A 9912-nucleotide genomic window follows, 5' to 3' on the forward strand; every position below is an offset into this window, starting at 1 on the left:
TTCATGGTCAGGGCGGCTAGGATCTGGAACCAGCTTCCAAGGGAGGTGGTGCAGGCTCCTACCCTGGGGGTTTTTAAGAAGAAGTTAGATGAACACCTTGCTGGGGTCGTTTAACCCCAGTACTCTTTCTTGCCATGGCAGGGGGTCAGACTAGATGATCTTCTCAGGTCCCTTCCAACCCTAGAAACTATGAAACTATGAAATATAGAGAGTATGCAACAAAGGTTTCCAATACAAGCTGATGAGGTAATTACAAGATATTATAATACATGCTATTTGTTTATTTTACTACTCTTCTCCACTCCAACTCTTACCATTGCAGCACCTGTAGTTTCCCTCAAACTGATAAACATGGCTTAAACTCTCTCTAAGAATTCCTTCCAGGATTGCCAACTGTCCATAAATTTATGGACAATCAGTTAAACAAAAGGGAGGAGGGTCTGAAAATGCTTGCCCATAAAGTGTGCACATTTTTTTCTGTAAAAAACCTAAAAAACAGTGAGCTTGATTAAAGCTCTATCTTGGCATGTGGGTGGATGCAACTGTTGTTGAGCAGAACAGAGCAGCACTGCATTGCCTTTGAGCAGGAGCACAGGACCCTTCAGGGAGCTCTTCCCTCAGAGCACTGTGGCCCACACGACCACCACAGCTTTCTACCCCCTCACCCAGCTATATGCTGCCATTGCATCATATCACCTGTCTGTAATGACTGCTCACCTCAAAGGTTAGCAACCCTGATTCCTTCCTATTGCACCTCCCAGACTGGCTATTCATCTAGTGATTTAAACATACTGTATTTTATATATTATTTTACATCATTTTATTATTTGTAAGGCACTAAAAACATCTTTCTGCTAAATTGTTTCTTAACCAACCCTCTCTCCTGTGCTTCTTCAGCATTCAACCTTGTTCACTGCTCCAGAATTCCCAGCAAGGGCAACCCTTGGCTTTACCTTATGCAAAATAATCAATGGCAAGATACATCCCAGAGAGTGTCACCGAAATGCACAATTGTCAGTAATGATTGCTTGGAGAACATGAAAGGGAATTTGCTGCCTCTCCCCGATATACACCAGTTACAATTAGCTGTCACATCTTTGTTTCTTCTGTCTTCAAGTCAAACTCTCTAATAATTCATTTCTTCTAGTTTTCCTGTCATAATCACTAGGTTGTATACATTGGAGGAAGTTTAGATGGAAACCTAAAGGAGCTGCATTCATTTTTTATGTGACAATAAACAAATCACACCCTCTTCTTCCTCAGTTTCCCATCTGTACAACTGGGAGAATTTTTTCTTTTGCCTACCTTTTTAACTTAGATTTGTAAATTCTCTAGAGCAGTAACAGTTTCTTTAGATGCACATGCACAACATAGCATGGTTGGGTCCAAATCTCAAATTGGGCATCCGTATGCTGTTGTACTACAACAAAGCAATAATACTAACAACAACAGTATTAAAAATACAATTATTTGTTTCTAAATGCTGGTTCATTCTTGAAGACCATAGGCTGACCATGATGTGTAATCTCCAAGCTGAATTATTACACTGCACCTACAGGTTGGTTGAACCGCACCTTAAAAAGTACTGGGGGGAATTTTAGCTAATGGAGACTGCAGCAGTTTTTCTGTGTTGTAGGGCAAAACTCTATGAACACGCCTATTACTCATTGATTCATATTACTTTCATATACAATTCATACGCTGCATCTACATGAGATGCTTTAGTGTACATTAGACTAAGCTAATGTACAGAAAAGCATCACTGTCTACACGTGAGCAGGATTTACTGCACATTATGTTAGGTTAATGCATGTGTGGCCCAGGTACGCACAAGGGTGTGCCCTGATCCCAATCACAAGGGAGTGGTGAGAGGTGAGGGTGCTGTGGGAGGGGTCACCACCACTGACTCATGGTTCCCTCCTACCTCTATAGAGTTAGACTCAAGACAGGCTCTTAACTATTTACAGTATTTATTAACATATAATATACATAAATATAAAACTAAATATCATATACATATATTTACACAAAGGACAACCAACAGGGTGTTTTTCAGAAATTACTCTGTCCTATGATAGCACTATTTCCCCATCACAAATAATCAGTTTTAGCAGCATCATATAATACGACATCACGATACAACATTTCAATATAAGGCTCAATCATAAACAATCATAATAACATCTACTCTTTAATATAGCCCATGATCCATGGCAAGGGGTAGTCCTCCTTCTAATGGAGACCCTTGGGAGGTGGGGCGCGAAGTGTGTCCAGGAAGCACCAGGGCCCCTCCCCCCCCTTAGGGCAGGGGTGGGCAATTATTTTGGGCAGAGAGCCGCTTACTGAGTTTCGGCAAGCCATCAAGGGCCACATGACAGGCAGCCCAGGGCAGATTAATATTAATTTTATAAATTTTTTAGGGGCCCTGCAGGCTGGATAGAATGGCCTGGTGGGCCACATCCTGCCCCCGAGCTGCATTTTGCCCACCCCTGCCTTAGGGCCTTCACTGGGTGAGGGGCTTCAGCCAGCCCCTTATCTGACCCTGCCTGTCCTAAATGTCTTTCCCCTGTTGGACCCAAGGGCCCATGACTCATGCTCCTTCAGGTGGCAATGGTTAAGGCACAGCCCACTGGGGTCTCCTCTGCACCACCACTGAAGCGCCCCTCCAGGCCTTCCCCATGCTGCTGGGCTCCTCCCCACCCTGTGCCCCACTCTGGGCACCGAGGGCTCAGCTCTTCTACCACTGCTGCTGGCTCTTGGGTGCTGGGCCTCACGCTGCAGCACTACTATTCCCCCATGCCCTGGCTCTTGGCACTGAGGGCTCTTTTAGCAAAGGCTGGGCCCTTCAGGCTCTGGCCATTCGGCCTCATGCTGGGTGGCTAACCCAAGCAGCCTCTGCTGCTCCCTGCCTCTGCTCCCTCGTGTACCACCCTGCGCACTGTGGGACCCAGCTGCTTGCCAGGAGATGGGGCCTGAACTGCCTCACCATGGCTCCCAAGGCCCTTGCCCCATGCACTGCCCCACGCACCATGTGGCCCGCTGGCCCTCCAGGGTTGCAGGCTCGAGCTGCCATTTGTGGCTCCCAGAGCCTAAGCTCCATGTGCCAAAATGTGCACTGTGTTGAGCCCAAGGGTCTCACACCCTCCCAGGTATCTTCAGGAGCTTGGGGCTATTCACCACTGGGGAAGCTCATCCTCAGTTTTTCTCACTCTGATCTTCTGTCTTCAGCTCCCCTGTTGCATCTTCCCTTGTGCTGGGCACACTGCTCTTTATATACTCTTCAGGGTTCTGCCCCTGAAGTCTTCTGGACCTGACAGGGTTGCAGTCTACAATTAAGTCTTCTCCCCCTCCCTTCAGGAAAAGGGTGTGGCTTCACTCCTTTGACTGCCTCCTGATTGGTGAATGGGCTCCACCCATCAAAACAGCAGAATCCCAAACCTGGGACTCAACCCAAGTTTCGAAAGTTAAGTCTGCTACACTTGGTTTGCTAGTACCAAGAAATACATGGTAGCTGTAGATGTGCAGGGAGGCTGCTCTGATGCATTGATATTACAGTCCATTGGAGCAGACTTGATTAATCAAGTCTGCTGCAACATGCTAATTAGCACACTCCAGCAGCCTCTGCATCTCATGTATCAGTATCCCTATGCTTCAAAATGTTGGCAGGGGCACTTTAACTAAAGCTCATTTGACAAGCTTTAGTTAGTGTTGCTGCTGCCATTTTGAAGCACAGGGATGTCGACAAATGAGATGCTGTAGGTGCTTTAATTAGATCTCCTCCCCACCCCCACACAGCATGGGTTAAAAATACTCAGAGTAGTTAATTAACCATGCATTAGCTACTGTGCAATAGTACATGTGTAGATGCTGACTGGGAGAAATTTGCAGCAGGGGGGCCGCAAGGCAGGGGAGCTGTCTGTGGCTCTGGTGCAGAGCGTGACATTGCAGCCCAGCTTGGTGGCTTGGAGCGATGCCCCAGAGCCAAGCAGCAATGGAGCCTTGAGCTCTCGCCTTTGCTTTTTGAAGGGATGGAGAGCTCTCTGTTCCCAGTCCTGGTGTTGCCCAGCTGGGATGGGGAATCTCTGTCTCTGCAATGCTGAGCTGAGGACAAAGAACTTCCCCATCTCCTCAGCCCTGCCACTGCCCACACAGCACATGCCACAGTAGGCTCCTGCTCCTGCCCATGCTTGGGGAGAACTGAGCAGCACTGGGATTGGGGACAGGGAGCTCCCTCATCCTCTCAGCAAGCAAAGTGAGAGGAGATCTCAGGGCGCTGCTGCTGCTTGATCATGGGACATTGCCTCAAGCCAGCACCGCTGTGATCCCAAGCTTCATGCATCTGGAAGCTGTCCTTTGCTCTGGGACAGCTCTCCCCGGCTCTCTGGAGTCCAGGCCTGGTTTCTATGCCCCCTGCCAGTCCGTGGTGGGTGCTAGGGGAGCCTGGGGTGGGCTGCAAGGGGGCAGAGCAGGGCAGGGGGGCAGGAGCAGCCATGCACTCAACTGCCCCCATTGTGAGCAAATTTGCTCCCAATGTAGGTACACACGTAGACGCATTCCTGGGCACAGTTTACTATTCTTTATTTTAATGTGCAGTAACCTAAGGCCCATTAATTGCACATGTAGATGTGGCCATAGGGTTGCAGTAAAGGGACCGCATACTTGGAGGGAACATTCCACAGTAGGTTTGGCAAGAGCTTGATGCTTAACAACTTCAGGTGCTATGAACTCATTTTTATGTGTTTGGTCAAGACATTCAAAGACTGAAAGAGAGGCAGTCACTTTACCTGGGTGCTCCAGTACTCATGTGTTAGGGTCAGGATTGCTCACAGATACTTGGACTCTGTGTGCTTTGAAACAATGCATGAAACACTTCTGTGCCACTTGGGATATTTTCCTTTGCAAGTCAGTTTTTCTGTGTGGAAACGCATGGGGTTTCTACGTTAGTTCTTTCCCTCTCAGGCATTTTTTGTGCAGAATGAGAGAATATGCCCCGGCTAGCAGCTTCCAGTTCATTCCTGCCAAATAGGAAGGGCTATTAGTTGAGTCTGAAGCTTACTAAGATAGACTTTACAACATGTAAGGAGTTGTACTTTTAAGATATGAATAATTAAAAGGGGAATAATACATTTCTAATTAATTATTGGATACAGTTCTCGACTCTGTCAGTTTTTTTCTGTTTTATAATTACAAATATTAGTAGGCAGAACCCCATTAAGAAGAGCTGAACCAAAAAGTACTGGATAGTATTGGGCAATTCACATTTAAAAAACAAGCAAAGCCACTCATGTGGGCTATTCTTATTCACTTGTGTGTAAACTGTTTTTGATTATTTCCTGTGGTTCAGTCTTCTGCAGCCAAGAGTATATTAATCTCTAGTACCCTAAGGTCCAAAAACCCAGTGTCAGTTTTTTCAATGCATATATTTGCCTAAACTAGAATCAATAAAAGACATGTTCAATGATATAATGTATAGCATCTTTATTAAACTACCTTGTTGAAAACAGCAGCAAAAAATGAAGTTGCAAGAAGCAACAATCAAAATAAACAGGCTTTATTAAACAATCTCATGCAGTTGTATACCTTCATTAAATATATTACATTTTTTGTTTTGCAATTAGCTAAGCTTGAACATTTTTAATTGCCATTGAGAGTCCATGGAGAAGTGACAATTATATGCACATTTCATTTCACTATACTGTAATTTAATCTTAGTGAATAATAAATTTTTGTAGCATTGAGAACATAAACCATAAGCATTATTTGCCGTTTTTCCACAAACTATCAAACAAGTAGTTGTAAAACTGTTCAAGCATTTATATCTTGCACAAATTCATTGTTTTCATAACAGTATTCTACAATGGTAAACTATTCCAAGATGTGGGTCACAAAGATGAGTTTCAAAATTATTAGACAAGAAATATCTTGACGAAATGCTACAGAATGGGTCACTTAGAGGCTAGAGACAGACATTCAAAACCCGGAGCCTGAACTGATTTGATCTTTGCAGGTTAGTCTAACCTGTATAGATTGAACCAATTTACACATGCCTGTAGTAGCTCAGGCTAGAAGCTGGGGGGGTGCTAGAGCAAGCCCTTGGCTGGAGGGAAACTAAGCTCAGGGGGTGTGTGGCCAGACCTGGGCAGGCCTGAGAATGACTGGGGAGGGGTTTAAACCCCCACCCTGGCCTGCAGGGACACCAGCCAGGGTCTACCTGGAGGGGGATGAGTGAAGCAGCCCTTGTCAGGGGTCCCAAGCCCCTGCACCCCAGCTCACTCACAGGATGATGGCAGGAATGGGGCCAGCTCCTGGTACCCTAAGGGGCAGTGGGGGTTTAATCCCCCCATTGCAGGGGAGGTGGTGAGGGCACCAATTGGGTGCTTCTATGCACCAAAGGTGTGTGCAGTGGTGGGGGGAGGCAATGGACTGCTGCAGCCCAGTCCAGCCTGGCCCTGCAGCCAGGGGTGTAAACTGCAACTGGCCTGCATCAGGCTGCTTCTCCCTCTCCCAGCAGTGGCAGCAGAGGGAACCATTGCAGTGAGCAGAGGTGAGGCACCTGTCACCCACTGCCTGCTCACAGAGGTGCTGGGAGCACGGGGTGGGTTTCTATGGACCCCTTGCTGCCTGGGCCCCTGGGCCATGAGGTCAGGCCAAATCGAGCTTCAGCAGTCCATTGCTTCCCCCCACCATGGCCCATGCCCCTGGCCTACAGCAGCCCACTATGATCAGGTGGTGGGTGACAGGTGCTTCACCTGCACCTGCTGCAATAGTTCTCTCCACTGCTGTGAGAGGGAGGGAGTGGGGAGGTGCACTGCAACCTGCCTGTAACCATGACCTCCATGAGGGGTTGAAGGTGGAAGGTGGTGGGCACTGCCCCTGCTGCTGCCTCAGCCCAGGCCATGCTGCCACAGTCAGAAGCAGTGGTAAGTCAGGCTGCGTACCTAGCCTTGGCTCCCCCCATCCCTGCAGCCAGGTCACATCCCCCCTCCCCGCTCCCTCCCTATGGCAAGCTGGTCACTTTTTGGAGAGACTTGGTCCAGGGCACCTGCAATGGGGGGATTAAATCCCACCCTCCCACCTTCCCCTCAGGCTACTGGCATTTAGTCCTTGTGGCCCTGGGTGCATGGGCCTGGGTGCATGATCAGAACCTATTACTGCCCATGCCACCCTCCACCCCTGAAATGGGGGGATTAAACCCCGTCTTCTCTTCAGACTACCAGGGTCTGGCCCTGCCCACACCACCACTCCTGCCACTGGAGCAATGAGTGAGGTGGAAGGCTGGGGATGCCTGGCAAGGGCTGCTTCCCCCTTGTCAGGCAGACCTGGCAGCACTCCAGAGCAGGGTTTCTCATTCCCACCCTTTTCTCAGCAAGCCAGAACAGTGATAGTGCTTTGGCTAAGGTGGAGAGGGGTGGAGCCAATCCTGCTTGGCTGGAACAGACAGCCCAGCCCAGAGCTGCAGAGCATGCTGGGATGCTGTAGGACTCTGGTTTAAGGTAAACCTGGTTGAATGTAGTGTCAGACTTAACCGATTTGGGTCAAACTGGTTTATGCAACTTATGTCCCAGACCCCTTCCTGGTTTAAGTTAAATCTGTTTCAGCCATTTTAAAACTGGTTTACGTGCACTGAACTTATGTTCTGTTACAGTTTTAAACTGGTTTCTGATCACTTAAACTGGTTTATATGTAACTTCTGTCCCTAGCCTGAGCTCAATTTTATTTTATTTACTAATACATATTTTCTGTAATGCTGATCACAGTTGAATGAGAACAGTAGAAGAACTTTAATGAAGATAAAAAGTTCCTGTTATAGCCTATCCCCTTCAGGATGTTTATAATATGTATCATAACAGAAATAAAGAGATATATACAAAAAGACTGGAGGGACCAACATGCCAGGCCCACAGTGAAGTACAAGAAAACAACAGGGAACAGGGTCACCCGAGCTTACCAGATAGTCCTAATATCCTTTCCTTATAAAATAAGATTCAAAGTCAGAAAGTAGAAAAAGCAAGATGACCATAATTTCTGAGAGAAAATTCCTCCCTGCTTCTTCAGAATAGAGAAGGGGAAGTATAATTTTCCTCAGAGTAAAAGAAAAATACACTTTACTTGTGAGTTCTTTTCAACATATTCACAGAAGCACATATAATCTGTTACAAATGTTTTTAGACAAGGTTGTTTTAAGTACTCATAGCCAACACTAAAATCATCTCCTGGTCTCCTTCAAATCTGCAGAATTGAGAATAATCTCATTAATAAATGCCAGTGCAAAGTACTGGCCCTAAAGGCATCCCTTTAGGATGGGGTCTCTGGCACGCCAGCTGCAGGAGCTCCAGGCCGCAGTCCAGAGACTGCGTACTATCAGGGATGGTGAGCAGCAGATAGACTCCTACTACCAGGCCCTTCACCCCCTGAAGGCGGAGGGTAGACCAAGCTCACCCTCCAGGATAAGGGAGGACTTGGGGACTTCTCATTCTGTCCAGCCAAGGGATTGGACCAAGGTGGTCAAGGGCCCCAAGGCCTGCCAAATCAAGGTCCCCACACCACTGGAGCTTTGCAACAGGTAGGAACCTCTTGCAACCCCAGCAGAGCCTGCTAAGTTGCCAGCTCTGGTAGGCAACACGGGCTCAACTGTAACTACTGCCCCCATTCTCCATAAGACAAAACACAAAGTGTTTGTCATGGGAGACTCCATCCTGAGGGAGCAGTCTGCCATGTTTGGGGCACAGCTGAGTATATACTCTCTGCTAAGGCTGGTCACTGTCCAGTTTGATATTTGTATGATGTTAAAGTTGCATGATGATAAACTGCTTAGCAGGCAGCCAAAACACTTCACCTGCTGAAGTTTTAAAAGGGTTTTTCATATTATGTCAATATAGAATAATCCAATGTGGAGACAAGAAAGCCAAGGGTGAGGTCCCTGTCCCCCCTCCCCGTCCCACCCCCCAAAGTGAAAAGGTACAGCCAGTTTGGCAAATATTCACTTAGCAACACAGTCCAAAATCACTTAATCTGTGCCAAATTTTACATGTTCAAATGCTGCTAAATGGATATACACCACAGTAATTTACTGTGGCCTAAACCCACTCTGGGAAGGCATCTACATGTGCAGACATTTGGGAGCAGATTTGTTCCTAATGGCTCCAACCCTGCTCTGACCCCTGGGTAGAGCTCCAGGCTCCCCCTGGGTGCTAGCTCAGGGGCTGTCAGGGAGCACAGGGCTAGGAGACAGCTGACTCCTGGTAGGTTTTGGGAGATTGCTCCCTGCCCCTGGGAGCTGCTTACCACCAGCTCCCGGTCAGCCATCTATACATGTCTTTCTGCTCAGTAACTACTCCTCAGTTAATTTGCTACCTGCATTTTCAGCTAGCAAATTACCTGTGGAGTAGACCAATGTACAGTGCAGTAAGCATCTGCACGTGTCATAAGTGACACTTACTGTGCAGTAAATTGGTCTACTGTGCAGTAAACATCTCATGTAGACACGCCCTGTGTGTGGTAATACTATTCAGTGCAAACAGGCTGCAAGCTAGAGAGCTGGGAGCTATGGGGTATGTGTGCGCGCTTAGCATCATCAGTAAAGAATCCCTTCTGTGTGTAGGAGACTGAGTCCTTTCTCTTCTCTACCACAAAGAACATTACAAAGTGAGAGAGAGAGAAAATGGAGGGAGAGAGAGAAAAGAAAAGCTACTGCTGCAATTTGGCTTTTCAGAATTGTCAGTGTGACGGGCTAGCTGGCAGTGACCTAGCCCAGGGGTTTTGAAAGGGCAAAAGATGATTGGAGGACTTGGGATTCCCTTTCCTCACCAATCTGGTAATGATTTGGCCCAGGGGTTTTGAAGGGGTAAAAGATGATTGGAGGATTTGGGATTCCCTTTCCGCACCAATCAGGCCCCAGAGACTCACCCCCCA

This window comes from Gavialis gangeticus, unplaced genomic scaffold (assembly GCF_001723915.1).
Source record: "Gavialis gangeticus isolate Ggan-Ray unplaced genomic scaffold, GavGan_comp1, whole genome shotgun sequence".
Lineage (NCBI taxonomy): Eukaryota > Metazoa > Chordata > Crocodylia > Gavialidae > Gavialis > Gavialis gangeticus.